Source organism: Charadrius vociferus, unplaced genomic scaffold (assembly GCF_000708025.1).
Source record: "Charadrius vociferus isolate BGI_N301 unplaced genomic scaffold, ASM70802v2 scaffold309, whole genome shotgun sequence".
Lineage (NCBI taxonomy): Eukaryota > Metazoa > Chordata > Aves > Charadriiformes > Charadriidae > Charadrius > Charadrius vociferus.
The window spans coordinates 1,261,595-1,288,610 of NW_009661370.1; the positions used below are offsets into that span (position 1 = coordinate 1,261,595).

Below are 27,016 nucleotides of genomic sequence, written 5' to 3' on the forward strand. Positions count from 1 at the left end.
CCAACCCCCATTTAGATCCTGAGCATGACGTCTGTGGCATGGAATATTCCTTTGGCCAGTTTGTTCTGTCTGTGCTCCCTCTCAGCTTCTATGGGAAGCTGAAAAAGTCCTTAACTAATGTAAGCGTTACTTAGCAACAACTAAAACAACGTGTTATCAATATTCTTCTCATACCAAATCCAAAACACAGCAGCCACTAGAAAAAAAAAGGAATTCTATCCCAGCTGAAACCAGGACAGTGTTCCTTGTTCTGCGTGTGCTCCTAACCCAAGTTAAGCTGTGTACCTCGTGTCAGCGGTGTTGGCATTGTCAGCCGCCTGCGGAGGCGTGTGCCAGGCTGCCTGCTCACACGTGTCGCTCTTCCCCGTCAGGCACCTGTGTAGTTAATTTTAGCGTGTGGATTTTATGCTTTGGTGGAAAGTGCAGCGAAGTCCTGCATAAAAGAAACAAAAAGGAAAATAAAATAGCACTTGAAAATGTTGTTTTGAGAAAAGTGCTGATGCATAAAACCATCAGCATTAAACAACCATGAATAAAAGAACTGAATCCTGAAAAGTCAGCTGAAAGCAAAAAAAAAAAACCACAACAAAAACCTGCAAAAGAACTGCAAATGAAGTATCTGAGCAAAATACATTGCAGTGGTTGTAAGAGAAAGTTCTTGCTGGATGGTGACGGTGGGCAACAGGTTCTTTTCTAACTGTCTTTTTAAAATCATGATTTAAAGAGCAGTGAAATTGTATTTTAAACAAGGAACACTCAGTTTTCACTATTTCAATGTCTGATTAGCTTTTGTGTGTTTTGTTTTTGGTTTTTTTTAAGATCTTGATGGTTATGGCAAAAGCTTTCATCAGCATATGGTATAATGGACTACCCGTTGGATGATTTACAGTCATCTGAAACATGATATATACTTCTCCTCTGCCTTGTCCATGGTAAGTTTTGTTCCTGTACATACCTGTTAAATACTTGACTTCACAGAAGGAACTAAAATTTCACAGTGACCTGCATTGGGTGTCGTTCCCATTGTTTTCATATGGACTAGTCTAGAGTTGTTAATTTATGGAATACATAAAAGCAGTTCTTTTTCTTAAGCTATTTCAGGATGTTTTAAAAGCTTAACTTCAAAGCATAACTGTACAAAATTTTTCTCTCTCTTGGATGATTTTGGAGCTGTGCAAAGATCCTGATACAGAGCTTGAAATGTTATCTTTCCCTTCAGCTTGAAAGCATCTTCACCTCCGTGTGAATTGTCTTAGTTCAAATTGAATTCCAGCCAAATGTTCTTTTTGGTATCACACGTACCACAATGTATTTAAGAATGAAAAACTGTAACTATGTTAGAAATATAATTCAAAACACGGGATAAAAGTAAATCAGATAAAATATTTAGAAAAAAAGAGTTTTCAGTTTTATTTTTACACTCCTCCTATGTTCTGTACCTACAATTAATCTGATTATAGTATCTGTGGGCAATGTTAAGTATTGCATAAACAATAATATTAAAAGCAAGGCTCCTCATAGTATAACTGAACTATCGCTTCTGATTTACAGTATCCAGACATGCAATAATGAGATCCAAAGCACTTGTTGTTCATTTGGCTAAACACATTGACAAACCAAATTTGGACATCCAAATGTTCCACTGACTGCTCTTTAACACACCAGAAATAGCAGCCCAGTCTCCTGTCCAAATACCAGGTTAAATATTTGAGGTTAAAATCCCCACTGTAGTGCTCTTCTCCTTTTCAAGGAGAAGTGGCTCTTACACTAGATTTTATTTGTGAATGGTACTGATTTTTCTGGAATAGTTGCTTAGCCGTTGTTAAAATCTGTCTGTAAATATCTATTACTGTAAGTCTGTGTCTCGGGTTTCAAGTTGGAAAAGATGTGATGTGTCAGCATGAAAGGTACCTTTCCTTTTCTATTCCTGTTCCAGTTTCCAGAGTCCTTAGAGGTATGCAGAGGTAGTGAGAATAGCAGAGAGATGCAAGCATTGACAATAGGAGAGCCAAATTAATGTCAGTAGTCAAGACCATTCTTATGATATGCTTAAGTACTGTAATGGACTACGACAGAGGCAATACAATTTCCAGAGGTGTGTTTGCACTTGAATAATGGAAAGATCTGTTTAAATATCCCATGTAAACAGATAAAGATATTTACCAGCAAAACTGTTACTATTATTTTTGGTGGAAGTAGGTAAAATGGACAGATACATCGCACATCTTTTTCATCCTTTGGAGGGCGTCTTCTACCTGCCTCTCTGTTACTAATTTCAGCTGGCTTTGCATTTCCAATTATATGTCTCCCAGGTACTAACCATACAACCCTGAAACCAAGGAACCAGATAAGTAGTGAAGAAAACATCAACTCACTTGTTTCTGCTTGCAAATTATTGAGGAAAAAAAAAAAAAAAGATATTGTTTGATGCACCTGTTGATTCTGCAAGGCAGTTCCCCGCATTGAGTTCTGCATTGTTCCCTAATCAGGCTGCTGATTTGCTTCAAAGATTTGACCTTTTCTTTTCTCCTCTTCCTTATCAGAGATGTGCCATAGATTTCTGAGCCTGTTTTTGCATCCTGAATGTGCACTGATTCCTGATGAAATCAGGGCTTTGTGACAGGTCTGGTGGAAGAACTAAATTCTTTAAACAGAGAAAAGGATGTCTGTCCCATATGTGTAAACACTGCAGGATTTTGTCTCTTTTTCCAGAGGTCTGCTACGCCAGATTTTATTGCAATTAGTCCCTGTGTCCACCAGCCTGATAACAGAATCCAGTCCACAGGGTTTCCCTTTGTGGCCAAACTTTAAAAAAAAAAAAAAAAAAGTGTGACAACATCTTAAATTGTTTAAGAAATGCCGTTTTACGTTGCCTTGCCAATTAAAAAAAACCACTGCTTGCTTTGGCAGCCTATTTGTCAGAAAAGTTCCTCTTTGCAGTCAAACTCTTCAAGCAAAGAGGACGTGTGTGTGAAAGGGCATCTTCACCCCCCCACACACGTACACTGTTGTATCCACTCAAGATTCATGTAGGCTTTCACAAGCCCAGAAAGTTAGCCCATTGCTTCTTTCTAACCAGATTAAACTAAGGTGGACATTGGGAAGCAAACTGAAACCTCCTATACCAACACTAAGTAATCACAGAATCACAGAATGGTCAGGGTTGGAAGAGACCTCTGGAGATCATCTAGTCCATCCCCCCTGCCAGAACAGGGTCACCTACAGCAGGTTGCACAGGACAGTGTCCAGGCGGGGTTTGAATGTCTCCAGAGTGGGAGACTCCACAACCTCTCTGGGCAGCCTCTTCCAGTGCTCCACTACCCTCAAGGTAAAGAAGTTCCTCCTCATGTTAAGATGGAACTTCCTATGTTCAAGCTTGTGCCCATTACCCCTGGTCCTATCACTGGGCACCACTGAAAAAAGACTGCTCCCATCCCCCTGGCATCCTCCCTTTAAGTATTTGTAAGCGTTAATAAGATCCCCCCCCTCAGTCTTCTTTTCTCTAGACTAAAGAGACCCAAGTCCCTCAGCCTTTCCTCGTATGAGAGATGTTCTAATCCCCTAATCATCTTTGTAGCCCTTTGGTGGACCCTCTCCAGCAGATCCCTGTCTTTCTTGAACTGGGGAGCCCAGAACTGGATGCAGTACTCCAGATGCGGCCTCACCAGGGCAGAGTAGAGAGTAATGGACAGCTGCTAGAGAAACTAACCTCAAAGTTATGTATTGGTTAAAAGAAGGCTCAGTAACCTAAGAGGCTTTGATGCTGACGTGCTGTTTACTAATGATTTTCTAGTAGTAGGGAATCTTGACTAATGATTCTCTATCAGCGTGTCCCAACTGATGAGCTAGTCAACGGATTGCTGCATCATTTCATTTCCTCTTAAAGAGCATCCATCTAATGTGAGTGTGATAGGATTTGGCTTTACATGAATTGCTGCAAGCAATTTCTTTATCTGAATGGAGATAGGAAAATATTTTCACTTTCTATAGGTTTGAATTTGTGCATAGTTTTGTTCTGAATTCTTAAGTTATTTGTGCCAAGTAACTACTTAAGTGGGCTTTTTGTACAAAAAAAAAAACAAACCCACAACAGTAAATAAGTAAAGATGCTCGAAATGAGAAGAGGCTCTGTGATAATGTTGCTGTTGTGTTTAAATTCTGTACTCTTTAACTGCACTGAGCTCTTAATGAAAGTGGTGGGTTTAAAGCTCCAACAAACTTGCTTGAAAATATAGCCAATGAATTAATATTTAATTTTTAGCCTTTCTACTGTGCTACCGTAAATAAGCAATGGCAGCCATTTTCTACAAAAGACTAAGAGTTTGCCTGTTTTATTAGGGTAAAAAAAGCCACATGCAAATACTAGTAAACATTATTTGGTTTTGTCCTTAGAATGTTAATCTAGTCTTTTTTCTCATTAACAATTAATGATATAAGCATATACTGCAAGTGCTTCAGATATGTTTGTTTGTTGTTTTTTTTTTTATTCTCCTGCTATGAAGGTAAAGTTTCCAATGGAAAACCAAGATGCAGTACAGAACTATCCAAGGCATTATCAGTTTGATGGACAGGGGTCCTAGAAAGCTGGAAAGATTTAAACGGCATAAGATTTAAGAGAGCCATATCAGTGATCAACTGCCTTTGGTGCCCTCTCAGCACCAGCCCCTCCCCTCAAAGTTAGACCTTGTTGAGCTGGAGGAAATTAGTGCGATTAACTCAGTGAGAGATCTTTTTGAAGGCAGAGGTGGCTTTATTTTAAATAATCGGTAGTTGAGGTGATTTTACCCATTTGTGTTCTCACGCTGGCGTGTCACAGCACTGAAATACATGCCCAGGTGATCTGGCCAGCATCACTTGTGTGCAAGTCTGAAGGTACCAGCAGCTGCATCCTCACCACCTCGCTTGGGTTCCTCTTGGTTGGTAGCAACAAATGAATTCTGGGGAAGCTCTTTTATATGACCCAGTGGTCGCTATGATTTGATCATTCACCTCAATTCTGCTTATTTCAGCCTCTGTAAGTGCCAGACAAATCTGCTGCCCGGTGCCTGTGTGTTCTCCTTTCCCGTTTCTCAGGGTGGCTGGGCTGTCAGGAGGAGGCACGTGGCATCACCACATGTGGCATCGCCTCTCCTGCCTGCTTATGCTTCTGACCTGCACAGCAGCCTGGTTTACAGTGGAATAAATTACACAGTTCTGGATACTTAGCTTGAGAAAATATGCTAAATGCTTGCTATGAAAATTGAGGACCTTAAAGTCACCTAGGATTAAGCACCCAAAAATGTCCCTAGAAAATGGAACTTTGGTTCTTTTTAAGAAAAACTAAATAGATCCCTCTCCTGTTTGGTGTACGTTGACTGCTGGAGTCAAATGGTGCTTTCCATATCCCTGAGAAGCCTTGAGTTTCATAACACCCGGAGTTTCCCACAGAAAGCATTCAGTAGGGACTTCTGGCGGGAAAAACAAATGCTGCTTAGACCAATCAGCAATTTTTTCTTTGTTCTTTCATAGTTGCAAGGCAAAGTTCCTTTCTGAATGCTTATTATTTTTGAACTCTTGGAGGTTTATGTTACATAAATATATATGTTGGAACTAGATATTTGTGTGAGTATAAGTCTGAAATAAACAAGATAATAAGGTGGTATTTAAAAGCTATGTGGCCCCAGCTGTGAGAGCGGAAAGCAGGCCTTTGATAATCGGAGTAAATAATATTTATTTTTTTTTAAAAAAGCAGTTTTAAAATCATTGAATTGCATATTTTTTTCAATCATCTAAATAATTAGAATACTCATGAGTATTTATAAAACCTGGGGACACGTTGACTGTAAGGCCCTTGGGAGGTCTCCTCCAACTCCAGACAGGACCATTGCCCACCCTGATGAAGGCAGCCATGGCTCTGCCCTTGCAGGAGGTGGCTGCCCATCCCCTTCGCTCCTGGTCCCTACTCACACCAGGGGTTATTCTGTGCCATGAACCCACCTTGGCACCTGGGGAACATCATGAGGTTCCTGTTGGCCCAAACCTGAAGCGTATAAAGGTCTTTCCAGGTAGAGACTCTGCCATCAGCCATGTCAACAATCTTCCTAATTTACTGTCAGTTTTATGTTTGCCAACGGGACCTCTTCAGCAACAAGCAGGTCACTGACAAAACCATTGAACAATATAGGACACTGAAATTTACATTTACAATGAGGTATGGATTTGGTTTTCATTTTGGTTTTAATTATCGTGTAATTTATTTAATAGCAGAGAACTGTTATAAGGACGTGTGCCCAAATTGAGCAAAATCATTTTAAAATTCATTCAAAAAGTAGCTAGCAAAGCACAACATAGAAAACACAACATAAGAATCATGGCAGTTCTGTGACTTCCAACTGATCAAATGCATAAGATATCTACATCTCCTCTAACTTTGATTATTCTCTTAGCCAGCATCAACAATAGGAGAAATGGGGAAAAAGGCGAAACTGGTAGAAAAGACATAGATTCTGAAAAGCAATTTACGTTTCTTAGCTCAGGGAAACAAAATCTAGGCTTTTGAAAGGACTAATGAAGTGCTTGAGAAGGGGAGGAAGGAGATTCATAAGTCTCATTCATGCTGTTACAGCAGACATCCACAGTTCAATTCGGTATTCATTGCTTTTAGATCAGCTCTATATTAAATCTGAATAAATTTATTCAGAAACTTAGATAAGACTTTTTTTTTTTTTCTTTTACTGTTGTCAGTAAAAGCATCTAGATATTAGCAATTTGTTAGCTTAGAGAGACCTATCATGTTGAGATCTGTTTCTAGAAAACTAGATCAGTGCAGATTTTTACAAGTAGATCAGTTATACTTTCTGATGGAATAACTACTGTTTGTAGATAACGTTTACCTTTTCAGACTCTCTGGTTACACTGAAATGCTATTGGATACCTTTCTTTTTTTACCACAGAATTAACAAACTTGGAGTAAACCAGCATAAAATCCTCAAAACTTCAAGGAGCATCTTGTGTGGAGTTGCTTTTGACAAAAGCAACTTAATCTTTAATATCCTTCTCTGTTAAGTTTAATGTCTGCTTTTCGTGAAACCATGTAACACTTCCCCTTATCAGTTTTCCCCTCATTTTGTTTCCCTTTGTATTATATCATTTTCTATGGCTTTACGTAAACATCTTTTGACTGTATTTTATGTGAGTTGAGTGCATTTTACAGAGGTCTGTAGCAATTTATTTCTGCTATAGGTTTCTGTGGGTGTTTCTCTTGACAGTTTTTAATTTTTCTGCTAAATTATTTGCATAAATGCTGCTGTGAATAGAATTGGTATCAAAAGTAGTTCTTTGCCATGCTAATATTAAGGAAACAATAATTTAGATTCATCACAATACTGATTTTTGAATAATTGGTATCACTGGCTTAGTGAGACATATTTATTGTTCTAAGCATTAATGTATGCATTATGTATATCTCAGTGTTAATTTGCTGTATGTCATTAACTGATGTCTTTTTGTGTGGTGTATATATAAATATATAGACATGCACACATATATAAAAAGATTTAAGAATAGTTTAAATAATACAGAGACAGTTTAAAAAAAAAAAAGTTGTTTGGGGGGGAAAGAAAGAGGATCATCATCTCGTGAGAGATGAGCAAACTTGGAAAGTAACTTCTTTCCTTTAAAATAAAACCTATACTTTTTTTTTTTTTAATCGCATGCTTTAGCTGTGTTCTGAATCCATTACTATGCCTCTCTTATTAACCAGATCTTTATAATAAAGGTAGGATTCTTCTGGTGTCTCTCAGTTGTCAATGGGGAGAGGCAGGCAACTCCAGAAGGCAATTCTTCTCTTACACCTATCTTAGATACTCATCTTAGAAGGGGATATGTTACCCTCTGGAGTCGGCTCTGCATGAAGTATTGTCATAGCCTATTTTAAAAACAGGCCAAGATAAGCACGAGGAGCTTAATGCTTCCTATAGTTCTTTTTATTTTGTTGGAGCTTTAGCAATTGTAGCTCCGGAGCAACTGCACTCGTTCAAGTGGATTCTGTGTTTTAAGTACACAAAGGCTCTCACAAAATGATAGAAACTTTGAGGATGGAAGATACAGTACTTTAACAACTGTTATTATGTAGCACAATAAAAATAAAGTCTCCAGTTATGCTAGTATTTAATCCAAATCAGTGGTGTTCTTTAGATCGTTTTTTTGCTTGATGGTTCGACATTCACAGAAGTAACACTTGCTATGTTGTATTTTACCTGCTGCCTTTTTATAAATAAGCAGAATGTTAAATTTATTAAAACTAGGATTTTGTTTGAAAAAAAATAATCAGGAGAAGCGAGACATTTTGAACCATTTTCTACTTTTTCTATTTGTTACTGGAAAAGAGTATATCAATAATACTCATTTAACTAGTTTGCACAATATAATTTCTGTTATATTGAATCCTGTGTCACCCCTTTTCTAGTAAATCTTGGTCCTTCTTATTATTTTATTGTTGTTTTTTTTACTATTTTTTCTGGTTTGGACAAGCTTGTGCTGCTTGTTGCCTTTCACGGTGGCTATACTAACTGAAGTAATAAAAATCTTTGCCTCTGTTAGATTCTTTTGCCTTACACAGATCAGCTATAAAAATTCAGTGTAGTGTCAAACTAGTCTTGCCTGTGTTTACTTACTGCAGTAGCTTTTATCCAAATACCTTTTAATTCTAGTGTCTTTGCCATGTCCTGTCTTTGGCAAGAGCTCTACTGGTTTAACATGTTTACTCATCTGTAGTTTTCCATGGATTAGACAGTCTTCATTTCCTCTCCTAAGTGAAATGGGTGTTGTGGTGCTCTGTTAAATAGTCAGTGTTTCACCACAGCAATGCGGGCATTTTAATGGTGTGGAAATTATTTCCCATTGGAGAATATATAGCTTTATTCAGAACTTAATACAGTCTGAGTTTTATCTTTAGCCAAGTGAAGTTAATGGCTTGACTCTGCATTATACAAGACCTTCTTGTATAATGCTAATTAATCAATGCCATGCATTAACGCTGAAACCTTTTGGATGAGAAATAAGAGCAAGGTTTCAACCATTTGTACTAATAAAAGAGAATATGCCATTTGGGGTTATCCTGACCAGATTTCAGCTTGTATTACATCCTGCGTAATAACCTTCTTGCTACATTTCAATGACATAGTCTGCTGTTCTTTAATTTTTCCTCTAAGTTGTTTTGTCGCTTGGCACAGTTGAGCAGCTGCTGTATTCCTTCCTCCAGGTGGCTTCGCTTCAAATGCCTGGAAAAAAATTATTCCACTTAGAAATAGGTAACATCACAGTAACATATAAGAGGCATTAAAAATATTTCATGGTCCACTTTTTCCTGCCTGAAAGATTGTTGATACTTGGGCTTTGCTGTATTAGAAGAAGGAGAGAGCGTTTTTCATGTTCGGAAAATCATTTAATTGCTTTATAGGCTGACAACTACGTAGCTATCAAAGAGCGGCTGAAGGCTTTGAGAGAGGATTTGTGGGTGTGATTATACTCAGGGGAGAGGAAGGAAATGAAGGATCTGCCTCAAAGTGGTGAATCCTGTGAGAATTGAGGCATCAAACAACCTTTCCAACAAGTGCCTGAAGCAACGCATTAGCATCTACAGCAGGTGATGCCAATGAGTCTGAAAAGCTCAGATTAAATGAATGCAGGTGTTGGTGTTAGAAAATCAGGTCTCTAAAGAATAGTGCTAGTTACTATCAAGGGATTGGTCTTGCTAAAAGAAGTTTGGAGGTAATTTAAATTGCAGTGCACCTTGACTTTGTGTTGACTCCAAGCGAGGTCATAAAATAGTCATGCTGACTGAATGTGAGTCAGTTACGGAGAAAGTATACTCTGAGATTTCTTTTGTTTGGAAAATTTACATACTTGAGCTGATTCAAGCACAAACTCACAATATTTGTTAAAGATCTAGAACAAATTTTTAAAACTAGAAGAACTAGATCCTAACTGAGGAGAAACAATTCAAAAAATAGACTTTTTTTTTTTTGAATGAGAAGTTTGCCAGTTCTCCTGCACAATGTGGAAGAACAGCTCTTTCAAACAGATTAATAAATAGAAACCTTAGAGTGTATGTACAGGGCACTATTTAAATAGTTTTTCAAGCATATTAGCATTTTGAATAAGCAAGATGTGTTATTCTTAAAAAAAAAAAAAAAGTGTTCTCGACAGATTTGGGAACTTTTTGTCCATTGTTTTTCGGTGTAATGTAGTTGGACAAGAAAGAGGGAGACCCTTTGGCCATTTTTAAAAGGATGTGTCTTTGGGAAGGGGTGACTTCATTTCTGTGTTTAGGATAGACATAGTGACTCCATGTGAAGTGACATTGTCCAGTGCTCCTAGCCTTTTGTGGATGACACAGATGAGATAAAGGAGCTTGTAACTCTGATGCTATCCATGGGAGGGTTGCATGCATCCTCTGCCACTATGTATGTCTATAGTCTTGAGCCATTTATAAGATAAGGACTAATTCAGCTGTTCCTGAAGAGTCATTGTTATTTCAGAGGATAAATAATGCTGTCATATTATCATCACTTCACTGAGTATTATGAGACTGCTAACATTGACTTCCCCTCTATTTGGTTAGTTTAAAGAAAGCTATAAACGTTGCTTGTAAACTGTTTTGCGCAGCTGCTTTTATACTACATTTCTGTTAGCTGTATCATTGTTGACAGAGGTTTTGATTATGTTTGACTTTTATTTTTGCTCTCAGTGTTCTATGAACTTTGGATCGAATTCATGATTATAAGGTGTCCGATTACTGATAAGCTCCTAACTATTTGAAGGACTGAAATAAAGCTCTTTTACTCCTCCTCTGCCTCTCCTCTCCCTTTCCTTAAATTAGTCATGTAGGAAAAGAAAGCCAAAGCAAGACACCAATATTGATGTGCAAAGAAAATTGTCATAATCTGGTTATGCTGTTGCTAAGAATTCTTTAATTTGTTGAATTAAAAAACTTTAAAAAAAAAAAAAAAGCTTAAAAAGCTTTTTAAAAACTTTAAAAAGCTGCCTGCACTTAGTCTGAACTAAATTATTGGAATAATTGTACACTTATCAAACTTGATGCAACATATAACTATATTATTTTTTCAAATACTTTCATTAATCCTTAAGGCTTCAGTTTCCTGATGTGATAGGTGAAAAAGCAACTAAGTGGATAAATGTTTTTGTGATGGCATGATTGGCCATCCCAGCCAGGAACAGCACTGATCTACCAGTCTTGATAAGGGCTCATTCCACACTGAAGCTGAATGTGCTCCCCCTTTTCCTTCCCCATGTCTGATCCCCAGGCAGCAAAGATGTCACTAACTTCCAGCAATATTTTGCCCATCCCCACCAATTCTTAGGAACTGGGAGATTCCAGGAGGTTTTTGAAAACTGAGATTTTTGTAAGTTTCCCAAACTCATATTGATGTTTTCCAGCATCCCAAAATAAGATTAAATTCTGTGATTACTTTTTTTTCCCCTCCACTAACTAAATCCATGCTGCTTTTCCAATAAATTAATTTAAAAACTGTGTTGTGTTTCCCAAAGGGGAATTTTGTGTTATGCCAATTAAAAACAATAAACTATCACCTTCCCTCTCCCCCCCTCCATTTAATATGGGTAGTGATTCCAGTGTCACTAACCCATTATCCATGACTAGCTGTTACAGTGTGGGTCTTCATGTGCCACCCAGTTTATGTGAAGAATTGCACTAAGCCTAAGAAGTAAGAGCTTCAAAATTCCTCTACTGTGGCAAAAGAATTTTGCTCCCAAATATATGAGTGTCTGTTGGCTGTAACCCACTTCATTTCTGCAGAGGTCATAGTCTCCTGACTCAGCTGAGACGACTGTGATTGCTGTGCCCCGGCACAGGCTCATGAGGAAAAGGCTGTTGTTGCTCCAGAGGGTCTCCAGGTGAAGGAAAATGGAAGGGACGGGCATTCAGGGAAACAAAAGGCGAGGATGAAACAAGGCTGGCCATCTTGAAACTGTAGTTGCACAGCAGTAGCTAATATTGAGGTTTCAAAGGGAAGCCCCATGGCAGAGTGTCATTTTATGACTTTGGGACTTGCTGCTGTTCAGACGTGAAATAGCGTGGTTACTAAAATTATTTACAAGTTAGAGAAGCAGACTTTATCAGGAGGTTACTTCACTTCTGTGATATCCACAGAAAGTTTGTCAGAACTCTTCTGCAGTGTCTGAAAATTCTGCACATCCTTGAGATCTGGGGAAAACATGTGTCTCGTGGTCTACTGTGATGAGTAATAAACCAGCGTTATGTCTATGTTTTCAGTGCAGTTGTGGGGCTTCTTCTCTACTTATGGAGTATATGGATAAATTAAAATTCATAGTCCAGAAAAAGAATAGGCGACATTAATTTGAGACTTCTGTGACACGGTGGGAAAAGACCAGCAGTCAGTTTAGTAGCTAGTTTGTGTGCCCTTACACATATTAGAGGTATAAATGAAATAAGCAGAAGTCAGCAATAATGGAGGGGAGGGAAGGTGGAGGGGTATTGCAAAGAGAGAAAGAAAAAAGCGGATCTGTGGTTTGAAATAAAATAACTTTCGAAGTCGGAACAGTTTCTGCTGTTCAAAACTTTCTGCTGCTTGCCTCTCAGGGTGGGTGTGCTTCTTTAGAAATCTCTTGCTTAGAAAGTAAGTCAAGCATCTTCTGTCACCATGGTGTTTTGTTTATGAGGGAAAGGGCAAAATGAAAATAATTTACTAGCAATGCTTGAGACTTGTTGCCATTCCTTGATGGAATGCAGATGACAGTAAGTGGCATGTTAGAGTACAAGTTAAATTAGCAATATTAATTAGCTGTCTGAGCTCTCTGTTTATTGTTTTCCCTGCTGTGATCTTTTCTAGACACATCTTGCAGGTCACACAAAGCAGTTGACTCTACTGTACATATATTTACTTATCTCTGGTTTATGATGTACTACTTCAAATGTGCAAACTGCATTGATTAACTCTGCTTGGTTAATCAGGCCTAGAGTGGTGGTGTTTGTGTAAACTTTTTATTTTGTGCTTCAACCTGGAGATTTTATCATTCAATTTAATTTGAAAAGTAAAAAGTACTTGGACTAACATTAACTGGTACATGAGTGATTTTCAGAACTTTAAACAGGAGAAAGTGGCAGTGAATCAAACTTACAGTTTGTACATGCATCAAATTTAGATCAAGTGGACTGTGGAGATACTTTTCAATTAGGCAGCTATTCAGCTTTTTCTTTAGTAAAAATTTGTAAATGCGTTCCTTATAATTTTGTCTTAGAAACAAGTCTAGTTTGATCTAGGATAATAACCTTTTTAGTAGAGTCAGGAGAGAAGTTACTAACCTTAGTAGGCGTTTCTGACTGTCCTAGTTAAAAATTAGTTTGGATGTAACCTTTATTTCTGTAAATGAACTCTTCTCACATTGCTTGCAGAAGGAATTACAGTAATGAATAGTGGAAGGTATGATACGATACAACATCTAACACTTGCTTGGGTCTGCATGCGCTGCAATCTCTGCCTGTGCCACCACTAGTAAAATGAAAGCAGTTGGTTTCACCACGCATCGGCTTATGATGCTGACATGGTTGATTGTCTTTCCTCAGCCCACCATCTCCTTGCTTTGCTTCGTAGATTGGGATCAGTTGTCTGCTGCTGGTGTGCCTGCCCAAAATCTGATCCCGGGCTGCAGCAGGAGGTACAGCTATGTCACCCAGCAGGGGCAGCAGGATGGGACGCCAGTCCTGAGCTGTGTCGCTCCAACAAAAGAGGTTAAACGGTGCCTCCAAGGCATCATTTGTAACCTGGCTTTCTGCACAGGGGTGCCTGGGCTATGTATCCCAGGCGCTGGCAGGTGTAGTGCCCAGGGGATGTTATCCAGACTTAGCACTGCTTTGCACTGCAGTTCCCATCCCCCTGTTTGCCAACAGCGCCGGATTGCTCGTGTCCCTCCTTCCTCAGTTGGTTCAGAGCCCTCCCTTGTTGGTGGGAAAGGGGCAAAATTTTCAGTGGTAACTGGAGTAGTTACTTCAAGTATTCTTTGTAAGTCCTGATTGGGCTTGGTTTTGTTTCCTATTTGTATTTAGCGATTTGGCAAAATAATGATTGAATTGACATACAAATGAGGTTTACAGTGGGCTTCAATATGAACAGATATTTACCTTTTTTTTGTTGGTTTTTTTAAATGAATCTCTTCAATATTTACTTAGTTCTGTAGGAGGGCATGAATAAGCTTTGATGACTTCATTGAGTTACTGCTTTATCTCTGTCTCTGCTTTTATACAGGCCTTTTCGGTCACTACAGTGCTTGTTTCTTCTTGCTGGTGAAAGAGATTGCAGGTTGTGTTTTTCCCCCTATTTACTGATAGATTTATTTACTGATTTAAAACTGATTATTGCTTTGTTTGCTGCCACCAATTTCTTTTCAAACTGTTTTGGCTTTTATTGAGGTGCTGTTTTTTGGGGTGGGGCAGGGGGTGGTTTTGGTTTTGGTTTTCTCTCGCTGTCATTATCCTTGAAAGAGAATAATGAAGACCAACCCTCATTAAACAGAAGAGTAATTTTTACACAAGACCAAATGGTATAAACTAGTAGTTTAGGAGTTAGAAGGGAAGCTCTTAATCATTAGGGCAGTTGGACTCTGCAGCAGCTATGAAATATAAATAATGAATTTGATAAATATATTAAATGGATCATATGACCCTTTGATATCGAGCATCTCAGTATCTGAAGCTCACATTTCTAGTTCCATACGTATACAATCAGTGGTTCACAGAAACGGGGTGGCTTTTAGAAGCGTAACTGCTTCAGTAATTTATCAGAGACCGGTATGACATGGTGGCATAGCAACATAACAGGACCGATTCGTTGTCAGCTAAATCTAATCGGGTCTGAAGAACGGCATTGTTTATCCATATGGGATCCCCCTTAAAACAAGCAAATACATAACTTCTAGCTGCAGCTCTTTTACAGAGCAGCTACTGGCATCAGGAAAAGCAGAACAGATAGTGTGGTACCTTGAACTGGCTCTTTTTCTACAGGTTGTCAGGGCTCAGTAATCTAATCTGTTGTGTTGATGATAACTGATAGAGTTAAGCACCACAGAGCAGGGCCAAATGGGAAGTTATAAACAGAGGTCTCGCAGCACTGGGGAAGTATATTGAAATCATCCTTCTGAACGGTGTGCATTGCAACTGCCGGAGTGACAGAAATGGCTGGGAGTGTTTCAGCACCTAAAAGGTATGTTACAAGAGTCTTAGCAGAAAAAAAAATGAACGGATCTAGATGTTAAAAAGCAGGATGTTAAAATATTTTAAAAACATGCCTTTTCTTACAGCTTTGAAGCGCTCTTGCATCTGACAATAACCTTCATGGGATTGACAAGTATCCCCCTCCTACTCGTGCCTGCTCTTTCTTGTGCGGGTCCTTCTCTACAGCTAATCCTGCACTTAAGTCATGAAGATGAATGCACTTCTGAAATTGTTCTGTTTCTCTTTATTCTTTGACTGTGCCCTGTGTTTAAGTGCTCCTCTCTTCTTCCCCCCCCCCCCAATTTATTTTCTCAGACTCTGGAATGTTTAAGACTCATTTTTAACGTGAAGTCTCTGTTTTTCCACTTGAAGATTTGTCAGCTTTCTGAACTCTAGCCACTCCTACAGCCACAGCAAAAGATAATTCCTCTGTAGCATGAGACTGCCAGTTGAATGCAATCCATAGAGGCAATTAATTAATTGACTCATTAGCTTTTCTTCCATCCTGATGGGGCACAAACAAGTTATTCTCTCTGCTATATTCTTTCTCACATCTGCAGGCCGTACTTGCGTGCCCTGAGGTTACTTCATGGCAGCTCTTGCCCAGCAGATCAGGCACTGTGGAGCTGTGATTGTTTTTCCTGCCTTTTGCCATATCCTGGAATGGTGGGTCTGCCCCCCCCTGGCCCAGGTAGGTGGGAGAAATGCTGTGTCCCAAGGACCGGCATGAACTGCCACCTGGAGGATGCTACTCATGACCACCTCCCAACCTTTCCTTTCTGCTGCAAGACTTTTGGCTCCGCTGTGCAGATCCAAGAGGTTTGTGCAACCTGGGGCTTTGACATGTGTTGTCTGATACTTTCATCAAGGAGCCCAAAGCCTTGAACCAAGTTTCTCAATCAGTTTCCCACCAAACGTGGTAAAACAAGTGAGGATTTTGGTGGGGGGAAAGGTGAGGATATTGTGTGCACTAGCAGCGACTGAAACAAGCAAAAGCTTTTCTAATTAGACTTTGCCTTCTTTTTTTTTATTTTATTTGTTTTTATATTTTAATACAACGGTGTTGAAGAAGCTGAGGTGCTCTCAGCTGCTGTGGTGGAAGCACTACAATTTCATGTGCTGCAAAATCAAGAACAATATGTTGTTGATCTGTTAGCTTAAAGTTCCTACTCTCTAAAGTTTTAAAATGTCATTGATACAACACTTTGCTAAGATACGCTAGTACTGCTTTACAGAACTGTGACATTTTGCATTATAAAATAGTTCTTGAAGCAAGGGGGTTATTTATTATCTCATTCCTCTAGGCTGATAACCAGTGCAGAGGTTGTCACTCAAGATACAGATTACAGTATGTAAGAAAAATTATTTAAATTGTTTGAGATGTATATGAGCAAGAGATACAAAATATGCTAACATTAATTTGAGATCTTGAAATTAAAAACAGATTTGTTTTCAAATAAAATTGGTGCATTATCGAAGATTCACATTTCAGAAGATCTGATCATAATAACAGCATACAATAATAGTTTCATTTTTCTCATCTGAAAGGTAAATTAATATTTAGGCTCAAAAGTGGTCTTGATCTCTTTTTTTTTCAGTTCTATCTTAGAAGCACTGAGTCTATGGTAATTTTCTGTACTCTGCAAATGCAACTTTTTTTTTGTCTGCAGCTTGACACAGTGTAATTTTAACACTGAAATGTTAATAGCATTTTCAGAGGAATAATTCATATGGTTCTATTGCTTATGTCACTGTCAAAAAGGAAAGAAATTTGCCAGACCTGGGTAGTTGTTAAAACGCAGTGTAAGCTTGAACAACTTTGTGAAGGGTGCACACGTCCTTCATGGTGCAGAACCCTGCCTGCCAGACAAGAATTGAGGACATCCTTCAGGTTTCAGTTTCCGCCTTTCTTTTTGGTTTTGGCGGCAGTGGATGATATTGCTGACCTTTCCTTTGAATGCTCACGGCGCTTGCTGTGAAATCATTTTCTCATGCTTGGCCCATTTAGGAGCATACCGGAGGCATGAGCGGGCTGGGAGACCTCTCTAACCCTATTAATGTGCTGTAGAACAGCTTGTCTACTAGGATAGTTTTACCTGACCCAGTGAAATGATTGTGTTAGTTTTAAATTGTGCTTTGCTCTTGTTTTTAATATAGCTTCACTTTTTCAGGGCATAATCTGGCTCTTTCTGTACCGTAACTTTCTCTCTGATTCAGTAGAACTGCTCATGGGTTTAAAATAAAACATGTGCCTAAGTGCTCTGGTGGCCGGAGGCCAGAGCACTCAACATGTTGCAGGGCTGAGCCCTAAGTGCATGCTGCTTTAATGTATAGGCTTCTCTAGCCCAGGATAAATCAGGATTAACTCTGTAGGAAGTGTCACAGTACTGTGAGGATTCGGAAAATACCTCGCTATATGGAGGGTAGCTCAGGCTCCTCGCAAATACAAGTGCAAAAGAAGCAACGCCTGTAGCTTAATGCCTTTTTAAGTTGTCAAATGAGGTGCTTCTTGGGGCTAATGAATGGGTCAATTAATTTTCTCATCACTATGTTCAAACTTGTTCCTGCTGTTGAACACTACTCTCATTTTTTCACACGTTGCTGAAGATGGCATTAACTTAACCCTCTCTCCCGTTATAAGGCCTTTAAACACCTTCATGCTAATATTGAATAAATGGAATTTGTGGTTTAATGTGCACATAGAGTTCATTATTGCTGATGAGGAAGCAGAGGGAGACAGGTAGGAGATCTTCATTCTCTCTCTTCTATTCCCATTAGACCACAAAGGCATTCCAGGGTCCTTATCAGCAAAGCAGTTTGTGGTGGTTTTTTTTCCATGGTAATAGTAACATAAAGTGTGATACAGTTCAGACATGCATTTTGGCAGGTATTATTTGGTAACTAAGTCTTCAACATGTCATTTTACTCATATCCTGTTTTTCTATCAATTTCTCTGAAGGAATTTTTTCTGTTTGGGGGATAATTGAAAGACATCTCTTTTATTTATTTTTCAATGACTTTCATTTGAATAAAAATCTGGGTTATTTTGTTTTGGATAAGATACCTAAAGACAAAAGATAAGAAAGGTGAAGGGTAATGTTAACTGGTGTATGGTTAAATTTTGTTTATTAATTACTGAACTCTGTGCACCTGGTTCTGTTGCTTACTTGTCTGGTACAAGAGTACTTGTTCAGCTTTTATTTTTCTTCTTTTTTTTTTTTTATTCAGCTAGTTTTACATAAATTGTTACACGGCATACTGAAGAACCTTTTTTGAACTGTTTGTTTCCAGAGGATATTTCTTCCCTTATGCTTGCCAAAGCTGTCCTGTTTCAAATCTGACTGGGCTGAGCAGGTTAGCTCCAGTGCTCAGGAATCTTGGAAGGAACACTTAAAATGCTACACAAGCAAAATTCAGGAATTCTGTTTAGTGAGTTAGTAAAACATGGAAAAGGGGCAAGTGGCTTTCCCATTTCCTGAGGGGAATCTCTTGGTTTGATGACAGAAGGTGAAATTACAGGTGTAGGACAAAAATAAAATGGAGTGTATGGAGCTAGTAAAGCTTAAAAATATGAAAGCCAGAATATACAAATAAAGGGCTAGAAGTAGGACAGGCCTGGGGCTGGGAGTTTTAGAATGTGATGCGGTAGAAGGCCACAGCTGAACATCTAGAGTCTTGGGGATTTTCTCAAGAAGACTCAACTGAAAAAACCCAACCCAAACAACCAACAAAAAAAATCCTGCAGTCTCAACTGTGGTGATGGAGAAGTATAAGTAATACTGAAAATACACTAGCAATTCAGAGGGGCTGCAATGGCTTCTCTGTATAAGAAGCACAGCTGGTTTTTGTTCTGTGTAGGGGGCTATTGACCCCGCTTCTGCAAGTACAGTTTAGTCCTCAAATGAACTTCCATATGGTCAAACATTTTGGTTTCCGAAACTTGCCTTGGCGACTGTAGCGGCACTGCTGCCTGCGAGTTAGCGTGAAGTGGCTCAACACCGTTTATTCCCCTACCTATTGCAGCTGGTTACTTCCAAGCAAGTTTAATTGTGTGTTTCTAGTCAAAACATATGCTGGCATCTGCTAGGTGCAAAGTGCTTGCTGTGAATGAAAATAAACAGAGCATACCGTTTGCCTCTTTTCTTCAGATCTTGTAAGTAGTGAAATAACAACCTTTAAGCCAGGTTTAGTGCTTTTTTGTGTCTCCTGCAACATTTTGTACTTGCCAATCATGCCTGTTTCTCCACAGTAATTCTAAAGCCTGTTGCTTGCCTTTTTCTCCTTATGTTCCTTTTTTTAGCAGAGATCAAATCCCTTCTCTCTATGTTCACTGAATTCATAAGGGAAAAAAAAAGTCACATGTATGAATTCCAGTGATCTTGTGAGAAAACTTTTATTGTAGAGTGCCAATAAAAATAGAGGATGAAGAAAAATGGTCCAAAATCTAAAACAGGCAAAAGGTGCAAAAAGGTATTTATTGAATGTTATTCTGCTTGATGGATATATAAGACTTCCATGCTTGCCAAAATCTATAAGTTAGAAGGTAACAAAGAAACACTTTCCTGTGTCTAGGGAGATCTTCCTGTATGCTATTCAGACAATATTTAAATACCCCTTAAAAGATATTGTACTCAGCATGAAAAGAAGTTGGCATAGAAGTATGCAGAAAACAAGAAGAGCTAATATTGTTATGCTTAGACCTTTGCACTTTCTGGGAGAGGAAAAAAAAAAAGCCGCAAAGGCTACTTTATGGTGGAAAGAACCTCTGGAGGTACCTTGTTCAGTCCACTGCTCAAATCAGGGCTAACTTCATCCTTCGTCTCGCCTGTGCCCCAAGCCTTGGTCACTCAAGTTCTGCAAATGTCTCCCACCAGGAGGGCTCCCCACCCTCCCTGGCCTCTGGCATTGCCTCTGCTCAGACTCCTGGTCCCAGTGTGGTGTTGCCGGGTTCCTCCAGCTACCAGCACCTCCACGAGGCAGAAAGACGAGTCGGCTTCTGCCTGCAGAGGACCATGTGAAACTGGTGAGATATAGAGTACAGAGCTTTTTAGCAGAAATGCAAAGACCTCAGAGATGAGAGAACAACAACGCTCCTCCAAGATTTGAAAAGCAAAATAGTAGACGAAATAAACAAGTTTCTTCCACTTCTGGTAACAAGTGCTGTTGCTTTGTTTGAAATCTGGGAGTACACTGCTACCTTGCTAGAAAGCAATGTTTGTATTTTCAAAGGAGAAAGAAAGTTTCATCATCTTTAATTATGATAGAGATGAAGAGCTTTCTAAACAACAAATTCTTTGCAGAATACTGTAGATAGTGTTAAGTGATGTCTTTCAAAAAACTCTATCTTTACTACTATTATGTCTTCGCTAAGTGGGTTATCACTGCCAATAGTCAAAAATTGCTCTCTGTCACAAGCCATTGTAACTCACTGTGGTACTAAAATATATTTATTTCTTGCTGAACTACTCTCAAACACCCTATTAGATATTTCAGGATACATGGTACTGCAGTAGTGGTTTTACATAATATGAGGAAATAATAAGCTTTTTCATGTTGTATTGATGTTTATGATTTGAAAAGTCAGTATTTATTGCTATTAAAGGATATGTTGTAGAGAAAGAGTAAGCTGATGTTTGTGGCTATAAGTAATCCTACAAAAGACTGATTAGGAGGATTGCCAATTGTCTTCTTTTTATGGAGCATAATGACAGGCTTCGGATGTGTTTTCCACTGAGCTCCCTCTGAAGGAGCTCAGCAACCACAGAATAATGATGTCAGAAAGCAGTTTGTGTTTCTGCTCGATTAGCTCGTGTCACTTCTGTCTCTCTTCTGAATTTGCTTTAAAATCCTGCTAAATCCTTCCATTGCTCTGTACATGCCTCAACCCTTCCTGTCGATTCGTAGGGGATGATGCGTATGAAAGCATCTTGCTGAATCATCTGGAGCATCACTGGGGTTTCTCTGGCTATAGCATGGCATCATGCAGAGCCTGGGGAGGGCAGGGCTGATGGCAGGGAAAGGCCCATCCCTTGGAGAGAAGAGGGGCTGCCCCCAGGGACATCTCTCCTTGGTGGCTGCTGGGCAAAGCCTATAGTCATGTAGGAGCAGATGATTATACTGTGTGGCCACCTAAATGCATGGTCATAGCCAGGGTCTCCTTTTGCCTGTAAAGGTAGCTCAGAGGCTGCTCATGACTGGGTGCTTCGGGGACGATATTTATCTTACTCTTCCAGTAAATTGCAACATGAACTGTCTCCTGCACTTAGAACAATTTAGGTGCCTGTTCTGAAATGGTATGAGCAAGTGTTCCTTTGATAGACAACCATGCAGGAACCTTAGCAGAAAGCAGTTGTAGTAGCCTGACTTTGTAATAAAAGTTACAGAAATTTGTAAGGGGGCTCATCGTTGTTGCTCTGCATCAGAGCACTTGAGCAGGTTTCAGTCCTTGTATGTCCAGCAATGGCTATAAGCCTGCTGCTTTTTCCTTGTGGTGGTTCTGGGAGATCTGCTCACTTCCACAGGGTGAAGTAATATGGGTACATGACAGAAGAGAGAGAAATCTTGTTTAAGATTTTCACTGCTAGAGATGTGATTGTGAGGAGATGCCTCAGTGAAGTTTGAGTCTGACTAAATGCAAACCTTTGATGAAGTGACTCTGTATTTGGTCAAGTCCTTGTGCTGTGGTTATTTTACAGAGTGCTAAGTTTTTCCTTTTGTTCCATAAAATAGCACTAAAATCTAAATCAAAAGTAAACAAAGAAACAAAAAAAATTCCTCTGGAATATTGTTCCTGGCAGCACAAAAGGAACAGATAACATTAAATAGTGACATTCAAAGTTTCCTTTGTTTTCTGCAGGCTTCTGTGTTTTTATATCTTTTATTGCTGTTTCTCTATGAGACTAACAGTCAAAAGTTTTCTAAAAATGTATCAACAGGTTGGTCTGATTTCTGTAAATGGAGGATGTGTCCTCTACCAGGTGTTGGGGCAAAAAGAAGTAATTTGATCATCTATGTAATATTTCTCATAATAAATCACTTCTAAGAGAGGCAAAACCTCTAATACAGAGAGATATCTCTAGTACCAGTTAGTCTAACAACATCTAGAATTAAACTATTTTATCCTTTGATAAATTACCTGTAATTGTTCACAAAGTACTGTATCCTAGTTTGTCATTTTCTGCTGCAAAACACTGAGTATTGATGAAGTAGTGAATGCTTATAAAGCCTTTTCATGGCATGCTGTCTTTAATGAGAATCTTGCAGTCTGCAGCTGGGATCAGGATAATATATTGCCTGTGACTAAGCATTATGGAAACTTTCAGACTTGCTTAAGATCAAAGAATTCAAAGCTTTTAACTCTGTGCGTGAGTGTTTCCTTGGTTGATTACAGACGTATGTACACATTCACATTACACAGAGCTGAGTTCATACGTCACACCTAAATGAGGCACTGAGCAAGAACTTGGGCATCCTGCACAAAACTGTCCTAGTTCCTTGGTGAAGGATGGCTCAGAAATGGAGAGCTGGTGCAGCCATCGTCTGGAAGGAGGCATGGCAGCACTCCAGCCTCCCGCCTGAACTTTCCATACTTGTCGAGCAATGCAGAAAATGACTCGGGTTTCTTACAACTCAGAGCATTACAACAGAGAGGCTGTATAGGAAACATTTGAGACCTGGGAAATAATTACAGGAGCACTTCTTCAGTCTGTTCTGGAAGAAGTGGAGGAGGAGAAGTGCCCATATGCTTCGGTACAAGTGACAAGGAGTGAGGAGGAAGAAATATTCAGCTCAGTGAAACTCCTACAGATGAAAAGTCCCTGTCCTTGCATACTGATTTGGATATATAACAACACTCCATAACAATAATTCTCAAAAGAAAAGTTAGAGGAACTTGATAGACCAATTTTACTATAGAGCAAGGGAAACTGAGAGAGATGCAAAATCGCAGTCCCAGGACAGAGAGGAAGTTTGGATACAAACCCTGGCTTAAAATTCACTCTTCGCCCCTGAGGTGCATGGGACCAGCCACAATTTACAGCCCAGCAACAAGCACTTCACCTCCTGAGGCTCTGCAGCCATGTGCTGCCTCTCTACCCCAAAGCCCCTGGGCATGGCTCCCCTCAGGAGCAGCCCGGCACAGCTGCCCGATGTGATGTGCTGAAGGTACCCAGGAGAGGGCAAGGGAGCTACAACAAATAAAGGCAGGCTCAGAGGGCAGCCTGGAGCCTGCTCTTCTCATTCTCATTGCAGAAGACAGTAGCTCCTTGGCCCTTCTGCCTCTGAAGAGTTGGGCTGATGGGTACAAACAATGCTCTCTTCTGTCCTTTTCTCATCCCACACCTCTGTTGCAGTGCTCTTCATCACTCAAAGGCAGTCTTGTAACCACTCAAAAATCAAAAGCAAAACTTGTCTTTTAACTCCTGTTCGGTCTCTCTGCTCCAGCTTTTTAACACGATATTAGAAAGCAAATAGTCTCTTCCATGCCAGTTTTTCCTTTCCTTTTTGTGTTTGTTTGTGTGTAACTTTCTTCCAAGCCTAGCTCTGATCTTCAGCAGGCTCTCTCTGGAATCCCAGAGATGAAAAGCGTATGCCAGGCAGCCAAGCACTCTCTCTTTCAGAAACAATTTTCTTTGAAAAGGGGCAGTGGATTTTCTCCTATAGCCTGTGCATCAGCTGTAACTCCCCTTCCTCCTTGAGGCCTTTGCCTTTCCTGTCATTGAGGCCATTAATTGATTTCTGGTGTCTATTCTACCAGGCACCTTGTCAGTGTTGCAGTGGCGCCCGGGCACTTCTCTACAGGCTGTGACATCCAAGCTGACTTTCAGCTGGATGCCATCCCTGACTTTCATTTTCCTCTCTGGATACTTGCAGAGCTGTGCCAGACAGCACAGATATTTTTATTGTCATGTAAGTATAGAAGCGAGTATCCTGGTAGGGTGGATCTAGAACAGTCTTTGTGCCTGTTTATTCAGACATACTGGTCCTGGGTCTTTCTTTAAATAAATATTTGAGGTAGTTTTTGAAACAAAAATGTATTTTGTTTTCCATTTAAAGCATTGTCTATTGTATTATTGTGGATTTTTTTAAATTACTTTCTAGGCAATTAAGCACTAGACTTTGAGTTGACTTTGTCTTCCATCATATCAGTATTTTACTGGGGTTTATGTGGTTCTTACTAATTATATATGCAGTTTGATTTACTAGTGTAACAAACTTTGACAGTAGTATTCAAAAGATAATTAGTAAGATTTGCCCTTAGAATTACTCATCTTGACCGTGGTTTTGTTGTGTAATACAGTGTCTTCAGTAACAGGGATCCCCAGTCAGCAACTCAGGGGGTACTTTCTGATCCTGCAAAGTTAATGACTGAAACTCAGTAATATTTTCTGCATTGCACTGATAATTTGTACCAAAATTCTTTGTAGGAAAAGAAAAGTATGTTGACTTGTGCGGCAAAGCTAATTTCAGGACTACCTAAGCATACTCATATTTTCTCTTTGAGATTGCTCCCCATTCTCCTAGGTGTGACTTTCATGAGAAATATGAAATGAATTCACCAAAATTTTCTCTTTAGGCAATGACAAAGAATTACAGCATTGGACTGTTGAAAGTATTACATCTCCAATCCTTAAATGAGTGCACAGATGAGTCAATAAAATGCTGGATCATGTTAATAATTTATTATAGGGATAATTATACAGGAAATAAAAGGGACAGAGTATGCCATCGTCTACTTGCATCATTTCTGAACACTGAGAGATGTATTGTACGCCTGATGGAGGCTCTTAATGCTGCTTAAGAAACATTGGCCTGCAACTATGTAGAACACCTTAGAGAACTATTAATGCAGCCCATAAAATACTGAGAGACTAGTTACTTATTAAAGGTCTAAACATCAGGGAGAAATAGTGCAACTTTAAAAGTTTTAGTTGTGCTGAACAGTAAAGTTTTAATTAAAAAAAAAAAGAAAAAGATTGTTACAGTCATTTAACTTTAACAATCAGCCGTGTCAATATCTTGCAGACTTTTCACTAGTACATTTCTCATGCCCAAATATGACTTTTGGAGGATCAGAATAATGAGCACAGAACAAGATCCTCTTTTCCAGAAAGGTGGGACAGACTTTCTGTTAGTTTCCATACATCGAGGTTTTATTCTGGCATCTTCCTGCAGACTGAAAAATAATGCATTAATCAATAAAAAGTCCTGTTGAACCTTTAAAATATCGTTATTTGCATTCTAAGTGAACATGAGGATCATTCATAGATTGAAGCCAGGAGGGAGTGTTGAAATCGTAGGAATTCTAAGGCTCTAGCAATATCCTTAGTTGATTTCAACTGAACCAGAGACACTTTCCCTGCCCCCACTGGAAAAAATTTTAGACTTCCACCCCTCACCATCCTAGCCAATTTCGATTTTTAAACTTGGAGGTGGTGAATCTGTATGAATTTTAGTGAAGCATCATATTATCCAACTGTTTTCATGAAAAAACATCTTGCACATCATGTCTATGCTAAATGCTGTCACTGAGACGACTGAATTTGTTTGTAAGAAGAAACCTTACAAACCAGTCACTTTGCCCCTCAATCTTATATTTTTGAACTTAGAAGGTTGGGCTAACCAAGGCAGGTGAGCATGATCTACTTAACTATATAATTTTAGATGCTTTTCTCTGTTGATTGCCTATACAGTGAGAATAATTTCTCTGGAGAAATTACCCACAGTACCAAAACTAAGCTTATGTGGCAAGTCCCAGTCACTGGATCTGACCTCTCTCACTTCAGGCCAAAAAAAGCAAGTGGGTTAGTATCACTCATTTTTTGTTCTCATTATACCTTAGGCTTCCCAGTGCTCTGTGTCATGTTTTAAAACCAGTCACTGGAAGCGATGTGCCCTCCTTTCTTCAAGCCTTACTGAAGCCCTGAGACTGAACTTATGTTTTTGTTACGTGGAACTGAACTTGTTACAACAACAGGAGCCACAACAGGCTCTCTAGGCACATTTTTCTTACAAGATCTGACTGGAGACCTGGTGATGAATTTCTGGGGCAACTCTCCATCCTGCAAGCAGAAGAGAGCAAGGATGCATGATTACCTTTGGCTGTTCCCCCCCACACACACCCCTCTTCCTTTTCTTTAGGCTCCCTTACCCTCTCCTGGATACCTTCAGCACATCATGCCGGGCTGCTCTTGAGGGAAGGTGTCCTCAAGGGGCTTTAGGGGGGAGAGGCAGGATGTGGCTGCAGAGCCTCAGGAGCTGAAATGCTTGTTGCTGGGCTGTAAATCGTGGCTGGTCCCATGCACCTCAGGGGTGAAGGATGAATTTTAAGCCAGGGTTTGTACCCGGACTTCTTTGTCTTGGGAGAGTGATTTTGCATCTCCCTTGTAGTTGTCCTCACATAGGAAAGTCCTCACTGTAGAAAGTCTCTATTAGTTTCCTTGGACTTTTCTTTTGAGAATTATTGTTATGGAATGTTGTTATATGTGCAAAGTAATACAAGACAAAGCTTTCTGTTTGTTATGGCTTGAAGAACCCACCACAATTTATTGTCATTTAGACAATCATTCTATCACCCGATGACCCCTCCTCATCCCAGAAGGGGAATCGAGGAAAAGCAAGGAAATGTAGGGGTTGAAATATAAACAGATTTAATAGAATAAGACTAGATAATTAACATTAATAATACTAAAGAACCGATATCAATACCAATATAAAATATACAAGGATTCTACTCAGCCAATTCTATCCATCGGAAGTTATGCACTC

At 39.4% G+C, this 27,016-nt stretch overlaps 1 protein-coding gene across 1 annotated transcript in view; it reads left to right on the forward strand.

Annotated features, from left to right (window-relative positions):
- Positions 1-817: 817 nt before the first annotated feature.
- Positions 818-27,016, forward strand: part of CHRM3 (cholinergic receptor, muscarinic 3) — a 201,759-nt gene continuing 175,560 nt past the window's right edge. Inside the window, exon 1 of the mRNA XM_009893632.1 lies at positions 818-932. The gene's annotated coding sequence lies outside the window, so the exon portion shown is untranslated. The remainder of the gene's footprint in view (positions 933-27,016) is intronic.